Raw genomic sequence first — 17,214 nt, forward strand, 5'->3', positions numbered from 1 at the left:
CTCTTCCTGGTTCTCATGCTTTTTCACTTCTCCACACCTTTGCTAGAGCTATTTCCTCTCGTGGCCTTTCCTTTCCTGTCATATAGATCAGGGGTGGGTACACTATGGCCTAGGAGCCAAATCTGGCCCATCATCTGTTTTTGTAAGTAAAGTTTTATGGGAACACAGCCGCATCTATTTGTTTAAGTATTATCTATGACTGCTTTTGATCTACAACGGCAGAAGTGAGTAGTTGTGGCAGAGACCTGTGGAGTCTAAATATTTATTATCTGGCTCTTTACAGAAAAGGTTTGTTGGTCTCAATCTAGCTGACTTTTCCATATCTTGAAAGAATGAGTTGAAATGCCTCCTCCTCCAGGAAGCATTCCGTGATCTCCCAGTCTGGTTTAAGGGCCTCTACTGTGTTCCAGTAGTCCCATCTTCCCTCTAAAACAGGGTTTCTTAATCTTCTCCCACTTCAGGAGCCTTTTTAGATACTTTTTCCTAATTTCCAGCTCCCCTCCCCCCATGAAATTTTAATACACAGATAAACTGTATATCTGTTTTTTTACTGCAGCTTTTTGCAGGGCCACAAACCATGGTACTCTCTAAGGTTTTTTTGCCCCTGCTGAGAATGCATGCGAACACAACTCTTATTGCCATGTATTCATTCAGCTGAACAGAGTGTATTAAGTGCTTACTATGTGCCAAGCCCTGCTCTAGGCACAAAGGACACATGGTGAAGGTAGCAGACACAGTCCCTGCATCTACTCATCTATTCATGGGAATGGTCCCTCACCAGACCTGAGCAACTGGGAGGCAGGGAGCCAGCTAATTCAACTTTACATGAGAAAAATTTCCTGGAGCCCAGCTCTAGTAGGCATTTAATGAGTTCAACAAATTGTTAACATGAGTAGTTATGGAAATGTAGTCACCGGAGGGATGGGGTAATTGGGAAAAATAAAATCGCACTGGAATAGAGACAGGGATTATTGGATTAATGACGGTGTTTTGGAGATTTTCAGTGTGCCCACTGCTGGGCACTCAGTCACTCAACAAACATCTATTCACTGGGTAATCTGGACCAGCAGGCCATGGTGGAGACCATCCTTCCCGAGTCTCTGTGATGTAGATGTCACAGACTGCCGGTCCCAACTACGGATGTGTATTTTGATCCTCACAGTGTTAGAAAATAACACAAAGAAATTGAATTGATTGCCAACCTTTAGAAATTGGGAAATTTCATATAAAAATCTGAACTTCTGTCTTCTCTGGAACAAAAGGGAACAATCGGGTAGCCTTGGCCGGTATTCCTCCTTGGCAGGAATCAGATGGAGATAAGCAGCAGCTGTGACTTTAGATGAGCCTTACACTCATCAGTTTGCCCCAGTCTCCACCCCTCCCTGCTGTCTGCTTGACCCTGAGACAAGAGTCAGTTGCTGTTCAGCACCATGTGGTTGCCTTACACCTCATCCCCTTCACTCCTGCCAGGTTCCCCAAGGCTTCCGAGTTTTTGATCCTCAGGCTGTGATGACAGGAGGGTCATAGCGATCACAGCTAGAGACCAAGGGGCGTGTCTGTGGCAGTGACAGCCGTTGGCCCTCAGATCCAGCCCCCTACCCTTCCCTCCTCTGCTCGGCATCACAGGAACTGCATTTCCCCTCTTCCCTGCCCTCTGGCTTCCTCCAGGGGCTGGCCTGTGGGAGGCAGCATTGGAGGGTATAGGAGGGGAGGGGAGAGAGATGCAAGGGTATTTCTCCCCCTCTCTAGGCCTCGGGCATTAGACATGCTCCTCTCGGCTGCAGCTCCCACCTGGCGGACCATCCCTGGTTCTAGCGCTCACCGGCCAGCTGGCTTCTGTGCTTCAGTGACACCACCCCATCTTCTGTCCCTCCAGCCCTAGGGACAGCTTCCTGCTGCTGTTGTGCCTCTGCCTCCTGCGGCCTCTCAGCTTCTCCGCCACAGGTAACCAGTCCCCATGTTAAACTCCCTCTCTTTGGAAGACCTGAGTACACCTGGAAGCAAGGGACTCCTCCTCTCTGGGGGACAAAAGGACATTGGGCCCAGTGGCCTCATAGTCTGCTGGTCATTGCCAGTTGCTGAGCGCTTTAGGGATGGGACAGCATCTTTGACCTGCATGGTCCCAGCTGGTGGACCCTACTGGAGGCCCTGGTGAAGCAGGAGGAAAAGGTCCTTCCAGAGCTGCTGGTGATGGATACTGAGTGGCTGAGACAGAGCCGTGGTGTGGGATCAACACTGCTGTGGCCGCTCACAAGAGGGAAGGCTTGAGCGTCCAACTGCAGCCTTCTTCTGACTCCTAGGAGGGCAAGATGTGGGCCCCAAACACGGATGCTGGGAGGTAAAACCTGGCACCTTCCCAGCACTCAATACAGAGCCCATTTAGTGACTGGGCCTGGCTCTGGCTTTTGCCAAACTGGAGGGGGGGAAGGTGGGGAGAATGTACATGGGCATATCCACTGGCATAAGGGTGCAGCCCTGTTTCCTTCTTCCTCGAACTCAGGGAATTGCAGCCCTGTGCTCATCATGATCATGTTGGTGGAGAATAATTAATTATCAAAAACAAAAAGGAACTATACTGAATGTCCTATTCACCTGCTTTTGATGGGCAATTCTGAGAATTCTTCATTGGTTGTGTGTGTTTGTGCTTGTGTGTGTGTGTGTGTGTGTGTTACACGTGTTTCTACACAGCATCCAGCTAGGATATTTTTAAAAATGAACATCTACAGTGTGATGTAACATGAGACTCCATAGGGCAACTCAATCTTTGGCAATAAACGTTTTCCCACGCAGACAAAGAGAATGGACTTGAGGACACGGGGAGGGGGAAGGGTAAGCTGGGACGAAGTGAGAGAGTGGCATGGACTTATATATACTAACAAATATAAAGTAGATAGCTAGTGGGAAGCAGCCGCATAGCACAGGGAGATCAACTGGGTGCTTTGTGACCACCTAGAGGGGTGGGATAGGGAGGGTGGGAGGGAGACGCAAGAGGGAGGGGATATGGGGATATATGTATATGTATAGCTGATTCACTTTGTTATAAAGCAGAAACTAGCACACCATTTTAAAAGAACTGTACTCCAATAAAGATGTTAAAAAAAAATAAAAAATAAATTTGCTTTAAAAGAAAAAAAATAAACGTCTTCCCAGCTCTTTGGTTATTGTCTGTCCTCCCCATCAGATTGGCACCTCCAGGAGGACAGAAACATGCCTGCTTTGCTCCCCCTGTACTCATGAGCCTAACACACAGTAGGTGCAAAAGTATTAAGAAATCTTGGTACGCCATATGTAAAGATTAACTCAAAGATGGATTAAAGATTTGAAACTAAGATCTGAAACCATAAAACTCCTAGGAGAAAAAATAGGCAGTAATCTCCTTGACATTGGTCTTGGCCATAATGTTTTCGATTTGTCACTAAAAGCAAAGGCAACAAAAGCAAAAATAAACAAATGGGACTACACCAAACTACAAAACTTCCACACAGCAAAGGAAACAATCAACAAAATGAAAAGACAGCCTACTGAATGGGAGAAGATATTTGCAAATGATGTATCTGACAAGGGGTTAATATCCCAAATATACAAAGAACTTATATAACTCAACATCAAAAGAGCAAACAATCCAATTAAAAAATGGGCAGAGGATCTGAATAGACAATTTTCCAAAGAAGACATACAGATGGCCAGCAGACACAGGAAAAGATATTCAACATCATTAATCATCAGGAAAGGCAAATGAAAATCATGAGATATCACCTCACATCTGTCAGAATGGCTATCATCAAAAAGACAACATATAGCAAGTATTGGTGAGGATGTGAAGAAAAGGGAAAGCCAGTGCACTGCTGGTGGCACAGCCATTATGGAAAACAGTATGAAGGTTCCTCAAAACATTAAAAATAGAACTACTATATGATCTAGCAATTCCACTTCTGGGTATTTTTCTGAAGAAAACAAAAACACTCATTTCAAAAGATATATGCCCCCCTCAATGTTTATTGCAGCATTATTTAGACTAGCCAAGATATGGAAGCAACCTATGTGTCCATCAAGAGATGGATGGATAAAGAAGATGCAACACACACACACACACACACACACACACACACACACACACACACACAAGATGGAATATTACGCAGCCATAAAAAATGAAATCTTGCCATTTGTGACAACATGGATGGACCTAGAAGGTATTATGCTAAGTGAAGTAAGTCAGAGAATGACAAATACCACTTGATTTCACTTATATGTGAAATCTGAAAAACAAGACAAATGAACAAACATAACAAAACAGAAACAGAGTCATAGATACAGAGAACAAACTGGTGGTTGCAAGAGGGAGGGGTGGGGGAATGAGTGAAATAAATGAGGGAGATTGAGGTACAAATTTCCAGTTATAAAATAACTAAGTTACAAGGATGTAATGTACAACATAAGGAATATAGTCAAAAATATAGTAATAACTTGGTGATTACTATAATGGTGATAAATGGTGATAAATGGTAACTAGAGTTATGGTGATCATTTGGTAATGTATAAAAATATTAAATCACTATGGGGGCTTCCCTGGTGGCGCAGTGGTTGAGAGTCTGCCTGCTAATGCAGGGGACACGGGTTCGAGCCCTGGTCTGGGAAGATCCCACATGCCACGGAGCGGCTGGGCCCGTGAGCCACAACTACTGAGCCTGCGCGTCTGGAGCCTGTGCCCCGCAACGGGAGGGGCCGCGATAGTGAAAGGCCTGCGCACCGCGATGAAGAGCGGTCCCCGCACCGCGATGAAGAGTGGCCCCCACTTGCCGCAACTAGAGAAAGCCCTCGCACGAACCCAGCACAGCCAAAAATAAATAAATAAATAAAAATAAAAGTAGCTATAAAAAAAAATTAAAAAAAAAAATCACTATGTTGTACACCTGAAACTAATATATATTAAGTCAATTATACTTCAATAAAAAAATTTAAAAATAATAAACAAACCTAAAAAACACTAATGCAAAAAGATATATGCATCTCCATGTTCACTGCAGCCTTATTTACGATAGCCAAGACATGGAAACAATGTAAGTGTCCACAGACAGATGAATGGATAAAGAAGATGTAGAATGTGGTATATATATACTCAGGCAAAAAAGGAATGAAGTCTTGCCATTTGTGACAACATGGATGGAAATTGAGGGCATTATGCTAAGTGAAATAAGTCAGAGAAAGACAAATACCGTATGATCTCACTGATAGGTGGAATCTAAAACAAAAACAACTTAGCTCATAGATGCAGAGAACAGATTGGTGGTTGCCAGAGGTCTGGGGGGATGGGGGCAAAACAGGTGAAGGGGGTCAAAAGGTACAAATTTCCAGTTATAAAATAGATAAGTCATAGGGATGATTTATCCAGTTATAAAATAGATAAGTCATAGGGATGTAATGTATAGCATGGCAACTATAATTAATAATACTGTATTGCATATTTGAAAGTTGCTGAGACAGCAGATCTTAAAAGTTCTCATCATAAGGAAAAAATGTGTGTAACTATGTAGGGTGACAGATGTTAACTAGACTTATCGTGGTTATCATTTCACAATATATACAAATATCAAATCATTACATTCTACACCTGAAACTAATATAATGTTATACATCAATTATACCTCAATTAAAACAAACAAAAAAAAGAGAAGTCTTGAGTTGTAGTTGGTTTGTTCTCCTGCACAACTCTGGTGTGACCTCTGGGTTTCACCTCTGGGCATTTGCATGTAATTTTCCTCTGCCTAGGTAGCCCTTCCACCACTTTGTCCCAGTTAATATCCCATCCCCATTCACATCTCAACTTCAATGTCACCTTCTCAGGGAAGTCTTCCCTGATTTTCCAGACAGGATTCAGTACCCCCGTCAACGTCCTTACATCATTCATTCGTTCATTGTTTCTTTCCTTCACTTAAACATTCAACCACTTATCCAACAAACATCCATAGCGCACCTACCCTGCTCTAGGATTTGTTCCAGGCACTAGGGACACAGCCCCTGCTTTCATGGAGCTCACATTTGGGGATCATTCAATAAACAAGTAAACAGATAAGGTAACTTCAGATCAATATGTGTTACGAAGTAAACAGGGTGATGTGGTAAGAGCGTGACTGGCGGGGGCCTCCCTGAGGAAGTGATGTTTGAATCAAGATTTGAATCAAGAAGAAGGAGCCAGCCATGGGAAGATCTGGGAAGAGCATACCAGGGAAAGGGAGCAACAAGTGCAAAGGCCCTGAGGCAGGAATACCCGGCACAACTGAGAAAGAGCCAGGAGATCATTGTAGCTGGAGCACAGTGGGGAGCTGTGAGCTCAGAGAGGTAGAGTAGTGGCAGGTTGTGCAGAGCCTTGAGGCTATAATAAGGACTCTGGATTTTGACCTGGGAGCAGAGGGCAGCCGTCAGAGGGTTTTAACAAGGTTTTGTATTTCTTCACAGTCTAAGCCCACATCACCTTTTGCAATTCTGCTTTTGCATGACTTTGGGAGTGGTGTCTGGCTTTTGATTGTGAGTTCCCTGAGGGGGCAGCCATGTCCCTTCTGACCCCCAAATATCTGTCTCTCTGACTCATAGTACGTGTAGGTCTCAGGCTGGGTGCCACCAGAAGCAGACACTGAGACAAGAATTCAAGTCATTTGTTTGGAAGGTGATCCCAGGAAGTAAGAAAGTGGGGACATGAAACAGGGAAGGAAAGGCAGCCAGTACAGGGTATATTTTTGAGCAGGTTACAGCTGTGGGCAGTTGGGGCTCACTCCTGCTGGGGAACTGGGACCTGTGTAGAACATGCCTCCAAAGTAGTCCCACCCAGGAGTGAGGAAGTGGGTTTTTATCCACCACCTCCCACGTCACTGGTGGAGGGCTGCTGCCAGGGCATAAACTCTTGGGCACGTCCAGCCTGCCCTGCATGGCCTTAATAGGCTCTGGTGGCCAGAGAGAGCCCTCAGCAAAGAGACGCAGGCACTGGTGACTGGAAGCCATTGAACAGTGAGCAGGGGGGGCGCAGTCTGTATTTAAGTAAACTAATGACAGCTGACCAATAGAATAGCCGCGAAAGAAATGCCCCTGAACACGACAGCGGGGGCACCACTTCCTCTTGAATTTTCAGTGAATCCCCAGAGTTCCTCAGGGGGTTAGCTTTTGCTCCAGTCTCTTGGTTTTTGTGTGGCCAGGATGGAAGGTCCTGGAAGCCTGCCCTGCCATCCCAGGAGGCTGGGGCTCACCACATCCTGGGAAACTGGAGAGGAGAAATTTGGATTTTTCTCTAGGAAGCAGTTTCCTCAGCAGTCCACAAGCCTTTATCAGCGTTCAGCCCTCTCTTATTGGGCAGGCAGCCCTGATGGTGTGGGCCCTGCATTCCAGGAGCAAAAAAAACCCTGCCCTCCTTACCCCGCCTGGTAAAATTGGGCTGCATGGGGATGGCACCGTGCCCTCCGGCCACCACCCGGAAACTGGATTGGCTGGCAACAGGGTGGGTGGGGAGGAAGGCAGAGCTGTCTGAACATGTCCCTCGCTGCCGCAGAAGGGATGGGAGACGGCAGGGGTGAGCTGCAGAAACGTGGTGAGGTTATAGTTTCCTCTTGATGCAAATCCTCTCGCCCTATGAATGGGCCTGTGCGGACAGAGAAGGTGAGTGATATAAAGATGTGGTGGAGCAAGGAGATGCCTTTCAGACGAGGAAATCAAAGAATCCTGCCCATTTCCTGGAACCCGGAGGCCTCCCACCTGCCCTGGGCACTGGGAAGTAGTGGGCATCATTCCATGAGACCAAGTCTCCTCAACCACGGCGGCACTGTTGACCTTTGGGGATGGATACTTAATTCTCTATAATGGGGGTCTGTCCTGTGCAAACATCCCTGGCCTCCACTCACCATGCGCCAGGAGCAGTTCCCCATTCCCAGTCATGACCATCAAAAGTGTCTCCAGACATTACTAAATGTCCTCTAGGGTACAAAATCGCCCCTGGTTGAAAATCAGTGCGTTAGACCCACCAGTACTTACACGAGGGCTTTTTTTGTTCCAACCCTGTATTCAGTGATTTACATGTCTCAGTCAGTGCATTGAGTCTTCACAACAAACTTATCAGGCTGGGGCATATTGTCATGCCCAGGCTGCTAACTTGTTCTCCCCTCCTTGCGGTGTTGCCCTGGTCTCATGGTACAACATGGCTCAACCCCACATCCACATTACAGCCAGTGGGAAATGGAGAGGGGAAACCTGGAAGTTGTCCAGATAGCTTAACACCACATCCCATTGGTCAAAACTTGGTCACATGGCCACGTCTAACTGCAAGGAAGGCTGGGAAATGTAGTCTTTATAGGGACAGCCCCATGCCCAACTACGAGTTCATTACTACGAAAGTAGGGGAGGATACTGAGGGACAACTAGCAGCCTCAACTACGTCCCATTTCATAAACGGGGAAACTAAGGCACAGAGTGGTTAAGTACTCCTCCAAGGTCACACAGAGAATAAAAAAATAAAGTAAGAAAATGGATATAAAGTGTAGGTGCTTAAAGCCAGCCTTCTTCCTTCCCATATATCCTTTGAGTATCATCCATTGCAATTGGTCAGTTCCAAGGGTCTCCTTTAGAGGAGGATACTGAAAGTTTTCCTGCATTCCCAGGACTGATGAGTTTCCTTCAGCCCCTGAAATCCACACCCTTTAGGTCATCCAGGTGCAATCCTAAAATAACCCAAAGGTTTTTAGGCTCCTTTTATTTAGTGGAGCAAAGGACCCATGGACCCTGCTTTCCTACATGTGCAGGTGGGAGATATGTTGAGGCAAGTTCTTAGCCAAAAAGATTTCCCTAAACTGCAAGGAAACTGAGGCCCAGAGAGGAGAAGGGACTTTTTCAAGGCCACACAGCTGCCTCCTGGCAGAGCCAGGACTAGGACCCCAGATGAGGAACCCTGGCGAAACACTGTCTTCCAGCTTCCAAAACCTGGGAGTCGTCACTCCTCCTCCACCTTCTCATTGCCTGTTCTCTGTCCTGTGCATTTGTTCCCTTTCCTGTTTTAATCCCCTTACTGCTGTGTTAGTGAGATTTCTGGGAGAAGCTGAGGTTTACACTTTGGAGACCATTGTTGTCTACCCAACAGCCAGACTCTCTTGTCTTCAAAAGCAGAACCCTGATTTTGTGAAGGAGTAGGAGGTGGTAAGTCCAGCCCCAGGGGAAGGATTAAGATTGGGCTAAATCAGTCATATTATCCCATGCCTCTTGGCTACGACTCACTTTCCCAGCCTCCTTTGCAGTGCAGAACAGACATATGACCAGTTCTGGCCAATTCAATGTGAGGGGAATCCCTCCAAGGAGACAGTGGGAAAGATTTTCTTCCCAGATTAAAAGAGCTCAAAGAGAAAGGAGAGTCCCCCTGTCCCCCCAACACTTTCTCCTGCCTTGAACTCTATTAAGGATGTGATGCTAGGGACTGTGGCCCTATCTTGTGACCATGAGGTTTCAAGACTAATGACAAAAAGCCAACACACAGGATGGCTGCTGAGTGGAAAGGTTAGAGTGGCTGAATACTGGATGACATTGTTGAGATGCTGCCTTGACCCTGAAACTATCTACTTCCAGACTTTTTGTCCTCTGAAATAATTAAACGCCTTTACTGTTTAAGCCACGATTAGTGGATTATTCTGAAATTTGCTGCTGAAGGCATTCCTAATTAATATAATTAAGTTCAGCCCACCATATTTTGGTCCTGGAATTTATACCCAAATCCCAGATGGTAGGACCATCACTTATTTTTATGAGTGGCTGACACCCCTCTTTGCCTCCATGGAAGCTGATGGAGAGCAGCCCATTCAATCTGCTTGGGTCCTCGCAGGATGAATGAGGTGTGAAGAAACACACATAATAATTCTTGGGAGACTTTTGAGATGTACTCAAAAGGGTACAACATTTGCTTATATTTGGGGGTTTGGATTCTTTAATGTATTATCAACTCTCAGAGTTGCACAGCATTTGGGGAATTCTGGACTTAATAAAATGTTATCAATTAGAAATGCTTGGATGCTGATAACAGAAGAATCATAATGACTAACAGTTATATGCTGAATATAACTTGCCAGCACTTTAATAAGCCCTTCACTTACACTAACTCATTTATTCTTTACAACCCCACGAAGAGATACTATCTTCCCTCCATTCTCCAAATAGGGAAACTGAGGCACAGAGCTAGTAAGTGACATAACTGGGATGTGACTCCAGGTAGCTGACTCCAGAGTTCATGCCCTTAGCTGCCGCTCTTTAGAGCCAATTAGCAGTGACTTCAGCCATAAGAACGTCTGTCATTTACTTAAAAGGAAGTTTAGCACGGTGTCCCCTAACCTTACCCTTTGCCATCCTCAGCACGCTGGCTTTTGCCACCTAACTGGCACAGGATGGTGACTGAAGTCAAGCATCCCCCTGCCCCATGGCTGTATCCAAGGCAAGCAGGTAAGGCAGTGGCAGCACTGCCAGTCCTCCTTAGTGGGAGAAAGGTCTCCCCGGAGCACTCATCCAGCAAACTTCCTGTTGTGTCTCATTGGTCAGAAGCCAGTCACATGCTCACCTTGGACCAATCACTGGCAGACTGGAATGGATGTGCCACGATTAGCTAGACCAATCACACTTCTCCCCAGGGCATGGTGTGGCTGGCACAAATTGGGGTTCAGTTAGCAAAAGAGAAGGGGGATGGCTGTTGGGTAGGCAGTCAATGACATGGATCCCAGCCACTGACATTACTGAGTGTATACAGTGAGCTGGGCTTTGCCTTCAGCTCTTTACATATATTGATATTATCGAGTCGTCATACTATTATTATCCCTGTTTATGATGAACAATTTGAAGTCCAGAGAACTTAAATTGACTTGCCCTAAATCACCCAGACAGGAGAGGAGGAAGCTGGATTCACATGCAAACCCCTTAGAGACCTGCTCTCAACCCTTCTAGGTAGGGTTGCCAGAAAAAATAAAGGATAACCAGTTAAATTAGAATTTCAGATAAAGAAAATATTTTAGTATATGTATGTCCCAAATATTGCATGGGTTATACTTATACTAAAACAAATTTATTGTTGATCTGAAGTGCAAATTTAATTGGGCATCCTATATTTTTATATGCTAAATTTGACAATCCTACTTAGGGTCACCGGGTAGGAAACCTAAGCAGTGGTGTGGGAGCTTAGCCACACTTTGTTTGCATAATAAACACTAAGAAAATTCCACAAAGAAATATGCATTCTCCCATTTTTCATGAAACCTGATCCTTCTTGGGTTATTATTTGTTTCCTTCTTTTTAAGAGTGATATGGGTACAGAGAAAATGTCCCTGCCTCAGAAAAACAACAGTGTATGTATTGTCATAAACGGCAACTGGCATTCGGCCTCAGGGCCAGGGAGGCAGTAGGGAGAGTTGGGGAGTGTGGGGCACTGGGGACTCCTTTCTTACACTCCCATTCCCAGTGGGTTGTTGCCAGGAAGAATGTGGGCCTAGCACAGTCCAATCTTTCAATGTTTTAAGGGAGGGAGAAATCTGAGTTTTTAGGTAAAATCTCTTTATTTGTGAACATTGGCTGAAATTTTATTAAAATGCCACATGGGCCAAAGGAAACATATCTGCAGGCTTGTGGGCAGCCAGGGAAAAACCTCTGCTGTTTAGTTTTGGGAGATGAGGCTGCAACTTCTGCAAGCCGGGGAGCAGAGAGGCTGGGCTGGAGGCAGCCTTGGCAATAGGAGAGTCCCGTGGGGCAAGGGACTGCAGCCAGAACTGGCTTCAAATCTCCTCTCTTCTAGATAACTGCTGTGTGATGGTGGGTAGGTTGCATAGCCTCTCTGTTTTCCAAACCATTCAGAGGCTATAACTGTATCCATCTTGCTGTGTAGCTGGGAGGATTCCACTGATGGAGTTGATGTAGGTAAGGTGCCTGGCACATGGTGAGGGTATGCTAATTCCTTTCCCTTCCCTGGGAAGGGCTCACACTTAGAAGTTTGATTTGAGTATTTCTTTTTCAGGTCCTTCCTCCTTTCCTTCCTTCCTTCCACCTTCCCTCCCTCTCTCACTCCCCCTTCTCTTCCTCCTCCTCCTTCTTCTTTTTCTTTTTTAATTAAATTGTGTGAAGATTTAGGGCCAGGCATCAAGAGAGCCAGGGGCAGGCCCTGGCTCTATTCCAACCTTGAGGTGGGACTGGGGAAAGATTCTCTTCCTCGTAGGGCCTCAGTTTCTCCCTGTGTGAGAAGGCAGGTCTGATTGGAGATGCAGATGCTCTTCCAGGGGGGCCAGGGTCATGCAATTCTGTGGAGCCTTCTCAGGGAGGGATGGGGGCAGGGATGGTGGCCTTGGTGGTGATGGGAGGTGGGTGGCTGGAGGAGGCTGAGTCAGAGGGCGCTCTCAGGGCTGGGAGCAAGAGAAGAACATACCAGCACATAGTGCCCAGTGACTCGCAAGCCATAGGAAGCCAGCAGCCCCTGTCATCAGCGAGCCTGCAAACACCCTCCAAGGAGAGCTAGGTCCCTGCTTGTCTTGGATCTGACCACGGGCCCATCCCAGGGATTTGGGGTCAAAGCTCTTAACAGATCACCCTGCCAGGAACATGGAAATGCCGAGCCCCTCCTCCCGGCTTTCCGAGATCTGACCTCTGCTCACCTCCCCTCTCACCCTCCTCCCTCTTGCCAGGTCAGAGTCTGGTGAGTTTCTCGAACATGCAGTCCTCTTCCTGAGCCTCCAGGCCTTTACACAAGCTGTTCCCTCCACCTGGACTGTTGTCTCCCTCTTCTCTAGGCCTCCCCAAGATCACGTTTCCTTCTGGTTCAAATGTTAGCTCAAAATCACCTCCCGTGGGAAACCTCTGCTGGTTCCCAGGTGATCTCAGGCCCTCTTGTAGCCCCGTTCATCTTCTCCTTATGGCGCTCACAGCCACCTGTGAGCTGTATTGCTCTGCTTGTGTGTTTGCTCAGTCTGTCTGTCCTCCGGAGGGTGGGGACTGGGGGGTCATTTCTGCTACTACAGCCCATTCATTGAATGAATAAATGAGTGAATGAACGAAAGAACAAATGAAGCTCTCCCAAGGGTCTGGTAACTCTCCCAGGCCCAGGGAGCTCAGCGTCCTCTCAAAGGGATGTCACAGCAGGTCAGGTCATTCCTCAGCCTCAACCCTCCCATATCTCCCCACTGCACTTATGAAAAAATCCCAGACTCCACCCGGGGCCTCCCAGCGTGCCCCAGGATCTAGCCTGGCTGATCTCTGTGACCTCACTCCCTCCCCGCTGTGCCCCCTGCCCCATCCCAGCTCCAGCCACGCTGGCTTCCTTTCTGTTTCTCCACCAACCAGGTCTGTTCCTGCCTCAGGGCAAGCACGTTCTGTTCCCTGGAATACTCGGCGCCAGGCCTTCTCCTAACTTATGTCCCAGTCATGTCACCTCACAGAGGCCTTCCCCACACACACTCTTCCTCAGGTCACCCTGTTTTGTTCCTTCACAGCATGTATCACTATCTGAAATGATTTCATTTATTTTCAAGTATTTGATCCACTTTTGGCAGAGTTCAAGGCTGTGCAGAATAAAGACAGCTTTTCCCAGCTTCCCTTGCAGCTAAGTGAGGCCATGCAACCAAGTTCTGGTTGAAATTGGGAGTATGTGTGGCAGTTTCTGGAATCTTTCCTAGAGATTTAGCTGTTGCTTGCCCTTTACTCATTATCTTTCCTTCTCCATCCTGCCACCTGGAAGGCAGAGGAGAATGCTGGTGCTGTGGCTTCCATGTTGGAGCATGAGAAGGAGGACCACACCCTAGGGATGGCAGAGTGGTGAACAAGACAGAGCCTGGGACACTGAGGGCTTCGTGGAATCTCCAAACCAGCCCTGAACTGCCTATATCTGGACTTCATCACACAAGAGAAAAATAAACTCCCCTTTTTAATGTTGATTTTTTCGAGTTAAGCTTATTATATTTTATCATGACTACATTTGTATGTCTTAAGCAGTATAGTTTCATGAAAGATGTCAGCTAGAATATATGCTGGATCTTTTTATTTTAACATGTGCTCTATAGGGCTTTGTCTACTCCATCCAGAATTTTAGTTGGAGTTACTGGAAGAGCCCTGGGCCAGAGAAGGGAGGCTACTTTCCTGAGGTCACACAGCAGGGGAGGGGCAGAGCTGGAGTGTGACCCCTGGGCCCCAGATCCTAACCCACAACCCTCTTTCTCAGACTCTCCCAGCTTGAGGTGCTGCTGGACTTCCCCCAGGACAATGGGCAGAGTGATTTACACCCACTCTGCTTTTTAGGCCATTAGGCCAAGAGGTCCTTTCTTATTTCTCAGGGGCCCAGAGCATGCTGGAACTGTGAGAGAAGACCCTGCTTGTGGGGTCTGGTGGGGGTTGAATCTCAGCCCTGCTGCTGGCAAGCTGTGCACCTCGAGGAAGACTCCAGTCTCTCTGAGCCTCAGTTTCACGATAAGTAATGCCCCAGGGCAGGGCAGGTGCCCTGCAGATTCCCTGAGGTGCCGTTTTTAGAATGTCTGACACCTCAAGAAGGGTGGAGCGCTACATCCCACAAAGTGGAAATTCCTGGAGCACAGCTGGTGTCATTGGTGTTAGGAGGAAGTGGGCAACTTAGTGCAAACTTTGGAATCAGTTCTGGCTTCAAATCCTGGTCCCACACTTAGCAACTGTGTGACCCTGAGTAATTCACTTCCCTTGTTCTGGCTTTCCTAGTGTCCTCGTTGGAAAACATGGACTCACTCATTCATTCAACACGTGTGCTGAGCACCTCTCAGGCCAGACTGATTCTAGGTGCTGAGATTCGGCCGTGAACAAGTTAGACAAAGTCCTCCTCGTGGGGCTGATGATTGAGTGGGGAAGGGAGCCAGACAGCAAAGAAAGAAACATGTAGCAAGATAATAAGACACATGAAGCAAACTAAAGAGGGGAAGAAAGAGATGGTGGGAGGGGCTCTCTGAGACAGGGTAGTCAGGGAGGCCTCCCGGAAGAGGTGACACTGGGGCAGAGACCTGAATGGTGTGAGATGCGAGGTTCTAGGGCAGCTGAGCCTGGTCTCTCCCGTCACCCTGTAACTATTCCTGGGCCTCCCCCAGCTGAATTCTTCCTCAGAGCAGGAACCGTGTGGTGGCCAACTCTGTGTCCCAGGCACCAGCCCAGGGATGACTGGTTGAGCAGAGACACTGGCTCTCCCTGCCCCCTCCCCCCAAGCGTCCAGTCCATCAGCAAGGCTGCCTGTTTGGGCTCCTAAAGTTCTCTTGAATCCATCCACTTCTCTCGGCCCACCCTCATTTCCTGCCTGGACTATTGCAGTAGCCCCCTCCCGGGTCCCCCTGCTCCCACCTCGCTCTCCTGTAGTCTGTCTTCCCCACAGCATCTGCATTAGTTTCCCATGGCTGCTGTGGCAAATTACCACAAACTTAGTGGCTTAAAATGACATGCATTTATTTACTTACAGTTCAGGAGGTCAGAAGTCTGAAGTCAGTCTCTAGGCTGAAGTCAAGGTGTTGGCAGGGCTGGTTCCTGCTGGAGGCTCCCAGGGAGAAGCTGTTTCTTTGCCTTTTTCAACTTCTAGTGGTTACTTGTATTCCTTAGCTTGTGGTCCCCTCCTCCATCTTCAAAGTGCATCCTTTCAGTCTGTTTCTGTCATTCTCTCTGCCTTCTCCTCTTCCGTGGTCACACCTCCTTCTGCCTCCATCTTATGACTCCTGTGATTACATTGAGCCCACTCAGATAATCCAGGATAATCTTCCCAACTCAAGATCCTTAACTAAATCATCACTGCAAAGTTCCTTTTGCCATAAAAAGTAACATTCAAAGGTTGGGTGATTAAGATGTGGACATCTTTGGAAGGGGGGCATTATTCATCCAAAGGGATCTTATTAGAACCTAAGTCAGGTCCTGTGCCTCTTCTGCTTAAAATCGTCCCATGGCCCCCAGCTCCCTCAGAGCACATGCAAAGCCCTTACAGTGGCCACAAAGTCCTGCACATCTGTGTGCTTGTTACTTCTCCTCTCCAGCCACAGGCCTCCTTGCTGTGCCTCAACACTCCATGCATGCTCCTGCCTCAGGGCCTTTGCACGGTGCAATTCCCTCTGCCCAGAACCTTTCACCCAGCCTCTGCCCAAGGCTAGTTCCTTGTTATCCTTCAGGTCTCACCTCCTCAGACAGGCCCCTTTGGACACCACCCTCCCTGTAACAGCCCTTTCCTCTCCCCTCAGTCTGAACAAAGTCTGAAATTTTCTTGACTGTTTATCTGTTTTCTTGTTGATTACCCACTGTCCCCACTAGACTATTATCTCTTAAAGACCTAGTAGGGCTGGTCTGTCTGGTTCTCGGCTGTATCTTCTGCACCAAGGACAGGGCCTGGCACCTAGCAGGTGCTCAGAAAATCCTTGCTCCATGAATCCCTGAGTGGCTAACTTCCAAAGGCCCTCAATGCTGCTGTGAATAAAATATAAATTCGCTTAAAGGCATTCTGACCGTCCAGGTGACTTTTTGGCTTGATCTATTACTTCAGTCAGTGATTAAAACACTGTCTTCACATGTAAAAAAGTGGCAAGGCATCATTTAGACTAGGCAAGCAAGGACTTTGAAGGGCCTGGAATAGAGGCAGGGGTCTCCTAAGGGCAGGAGCCATCAGGAGTGGCAGTGGGGTCTCATGGGGAAGAGCAGGGTCACGGAGTGGGCGCTCAGGCAGTGGTGCTCTGTCTCTGTGCCCCGGCTTCCACATCTGCAAAATGGAGATCATAACAGACCTCACCTCATAGCAGGGTTCTCAGCCGCTGTGCTATTGGCATTTGGGGCCGGAGAATTCTCTGCACGGGGGGCCGTCCTGTGCGCTGTGGGGTACGGAGCAGCATCCCTGGCCTCCACCCGTTAGATGCCAGTAGCATTTTCCCAGTCGTGACAACCCAAAATGTCCCCAGACGTAGCCTAAAATCTCCTGAGGGACAAAATCGCTCTGGGCTGAGAACGGCTGCCTCAGAGGATCATCCTGGGGGTTGAAAGAGATGATGTGGGTAAAGCATCTGGCACAGAGCCTGGCACTCAGCAGCTGCTCAGGAAATGGGAGCTGTTATCTGGTCAAGAGGGTGGCTGGGTTGGAATCTTGGCTCTGCCACTTAACAAGTTAGCAGGTGGCACTGGGCAAGTGACTCTAGCTCTCTGAGCCTCAGTTTCTTCATCTGTAAAATGGAATAATAATAGCGCTCACTCTCT

At 47.5% G+C, this 17,214-nt stretch overlaps 1 protein-coding gene across 1 annotated transcript in view; it reads right to left on the reverse strand.

Annotated features, from left to right (window-relative positions):
* Nucleotides 1-17,214, reverse strand: part of PTPN1 (protein tyrosine phosphatase non-receptor type 1) — a 146,204-nt gene that overhangs the window by 126,815 nt on the left and 2,175 nt on the right. Inside the window, exon 2 of the mRNA XM_082361120.1 lies at nucleotides 15,450-15,701. The gene's annotated coding sequence lies outside the window, so the exon portion shown is untranslated. The remainder of the gene's footprint in view (nucleotides 1-15,449; nucleotides 15,702-17,214) is intronic.

Source organism: Balaenoptera borealis, assembly GCF_965194805.1.
Source record: "Balaenoptera borealis genome assembly, chromosome: 16".
NCBI classification, from domain to species: Eukaryota; Metazoa; Chordata; class Mammalia; order Artiodactyla; family Balaenopteridae; genus Balaenoptera; species Balaenoptera borealis.